This window comes from Pyxicephalus adspersus, chromosome 10 (assembly GCF_032062135.1).
Source record: "Pyxicephalus adspersus chromosome 10, UCB_Pads_2.0, whole genome shotgun sequence".
Lineage (NCBI taxonomy): Eukaryota > Metazoa > Chordata > Amphibia > Anura > Pyxicephalidae > Pyxicephalus > Pyxicephalus adspersus.
Window position 1 is genome coordinate 25,130,505 of NC_092867.1, and position 3,548 is coordinate 25,134,052.

A 3,548-nucleotide genomic window follows, 5' to 3' on the forward strand; every position below is an offset into this window, starting at 1 on the left:
TCAGAGCATCTCTGACACTGCTGGAGGGATGCTGATCACCCAGAGCTGGCATTGCCACTGTAATCTGTCCTCTGATTGGTCACTGAGCAGCCCCCTCTCATTGGCTGCTGCAATTCTCCATCCTGGGTTGCTTTCCTCTTCTTATAAGGTTATGTCACTTTCTCTGCAAGGCTTGGGGAGATTTGCTATGGATTTTCTTTTTTTTTAAATGGAGAAGCTGCTTTTACAATAAACATGTGCTGTGGGAGAATGAATGCTTGTTAGAAAATTCATACCTGGGATATATCAGCCTGCTGCATAGGCTTGAAATATTGCACCTGCTACAGGGACAGAGTAAACACATGTCAATCAACAGCAATGAAAAAGTCAGTGCTGCACTCATAATATCCAATAAAACTACAAATAATGAAAACTTTTGTACACACCTCATGATATACCTTAAGAGTGTTAGATAATGATCCCCCGATACTCCTAGAGACAAATGATTTTGTAGTTATTGTAAACGCTTGTTTGGTTGATTCATTTTCCTCAAACTCAATGCTTAAATAGGGATTGCAAATGACAGACTAATACAGACAGTGATACAGGAGGAGAGGACCCTGCCCCGAAGAGCTTACAATCTAGTAGGCACTTGACCCAGAAGGCTGTGAACACAGGGGGCCTGACTTATTAAAGCTCCTTAAGGCTGGGGAGGATACACTTTCACCAGTGAAGCTGGGTGATCCAGCAAACCTGAAATAGATCTGGTCCAGGATTCAAAACATTTTCTAGCAAATAACAAATGACTTTGAAGAAATCCATCCCAGGTTTGCTGGATCATCCAGCTTCACTGATAAAAGTGTATCCTCTCCAGCCTTGGAGAACTAATAAATCAGACCTAGGGTGTCATGGCTCTGCCCCTGGCGGTTGTCACCACTAAACCCATACATTTACAGTATACTGATGCAGAGATTGGTTTTGGCATGATGGCATCAGTGCAGCTCTCTGCATTAGTAGTAGAGAGGAAGATAAAGGGGACCTAGGAAATGGTAAGTATGAAAAAACACAAGAGAATAAAATACAGACAACAAAAGCCACAACTAGGTAAATGTGAAGTGAGAGGGTACTTAGCCTGTATCATACAGACATTGGTGTTATCTAAAAAGAAAAGTTTTGATTTCTGGAGTGGGAATGCTATATGGAGGTGATGGGTACACACCAGCAAAGTATGTTGAGTTCACATAAATTTTGCATTTTGGGTTATAGAAGGCAAAATGAGGGTGATTTTTAAAGGTGCATTTACATGTTTTTGTGAGATAAAATTGAATTTTGCAGCTCTTGTCTGGTATTTCTGGCTTTTTAGCTGAATTTCTGCTCCTCTGATTCAGTTCCCCCAATTTCTGGTTTCCAGGCTCTCCCTTTGACACTGTCCCACTAAAGGGTTCTTCAAGCTAGGAGGATGACCAGAGATGGTGGATTGAAGAAAAATATGTGCAAGCTGAGAGAAGGAGGCAACTGTGGGCTCTGACATGGGCAAATCTGTTACAAATACAGATGGTACCAGGCTGGGGTAGAACTAGGACACTGATAAAACAGCTGGCTCTTCAGAGGATAGTACCTTTCCTGTGCAAAACTGCAATAATTGGTGCAATAAAAAAAAAGTGTACAAAAATTGTGCACTTGCTTCCAGGGAGCCCGTGTTTATTATTCCAATGCAAAAATTAAAAAAGAAATCATCTTGAAATGGGGTTACCCCCACACTGTTGTGTGAAGTTTGGAAGTTTATCTGATTTCCTCCCTCCTGCTGGCTTCTCTTCTGTTCCACTGGTCCCCTGCAACCTCTTACATAAACTGCTCTATGCTGTGTTTGACGCGGGACGCCAGCGGATCAGGTGAGCTTACCTTCCCATAGGTTTACATACCCCGAGTGTGACTTGCGGTTACAGTTTTCAGCAACTTTTTTCTACCTCGAGACACACTCGGGGTTACCGCTAGGAAGGTTAATTCCTGGAGTTCAGCTTTAAAGCAGCTCTGTCTGCACACATGGAGGTGAAGTCCCTATACTGTATCATGGCTTGCTGAGTAAGCAGATTAGAACATAACCTTTGATTTTCATTTTGACTCTTGATGATATTCAGTAAATTGTCATTACCTATCAGACAGTGAGGGTGGAACTTCCTTCTTGTGTAAACACAATGTTTGTGTGTAAGGCAGCCATTGTACATTGTGTTTGCAGGCACATTCCATAGAATCCCGGCTATAGGCTTATTGTGTTCCTGTAACTGTCATGTATTAAACATTTTCCTTCATCTAATTGGCTTAGCAGCGCATTTTCTTAACCAACTTCCTTGCTCAAACAGAATTTTGTGAAAAAGTCACCGAATAAGACAATGCATGCCAATGGAGCCACAACTGCTGCTTAAAAATACGACATCAAAGTTCACAAAATTGTATAATTGGAATATTTCCGTGGAGTTGTCTGCAGATCTGCGTATCACCTTCCATTGACATACAACTAATTTATGACTTCTACATCCCTTCAGAATTCTGAATTCATCTGATTATCTGACAAGCTAGCTATAGGAAGAAGTATTATTTATATAAATATTATATTGTAAATATTGTACAGCACTAGGGAGGATAATGGTGATATATAAATAAAGATAATAATAACATTGCTATAATGTATTCTTTATAATAAAACATCTGAGGAATAAACAAAACATATTTGAGATTTGTGAGATACATTTTTTAAATTAAAAAAAAGTTAAAAAACTCCAGATAACTTGTTTTCTTTAATTTTTTTTATCTCCCATGTAAAAAAAAATCCTCATGCTCTGCATTTTGTGCTCCTCGGTTCAATAATATAATTGATCATCTTCAGAATTGTTATTATTCTGCCAATTCTCATGAGCCCACCTGTGGTTTACTTTTAGTGACAGGTGGAGCCTGCGGGGCTAAGGGTTTGTTCACACTGATGGAAATACACAGCACATTATTCATATTTTATTATTATTACACAGTATCTATATAGCGCCAACATATTACACAGCGCTGTACATGTGTTGGTTTGCTGGATTGCCATTCATTGTTAATCTTGTGATGCGCTTTAAACAATATGGAGTACACTACGTCTGTGTGCGATGTGCGCCATGTAAATGAATGGGCTGCCAATAACTGAGCATTACAATGTAAATCGTATTTAACTACCAAAAATCAGAACCTCTGACCAGGCAACTTGCCATCATCTCGTTGCTGTCATTACCAAGATAACATGGCTTCTTGTGTTATCTAATTATTTTTTTAAAAGTTATCAGAAGTTCTTGGAAAGACACAGGCTGATCCTGCAGGTATATAGAGGGTGCTGCCAAGTGACAACGTTCCTCATGCAATGACACTGCAAGGACAGCGTTGTCACCCTATGATAGGAAGTCTCTTGCTGGCAGGTAAAACTAGAAAAAGGCTGTAATGTTTGTACTCACCTGGAAATAAAACATATTACAGTTTGTCTTTACATAAACAAGTTTGAGATATGAATATTTCTCTGCCTGCTATCAGTGATTGGCATT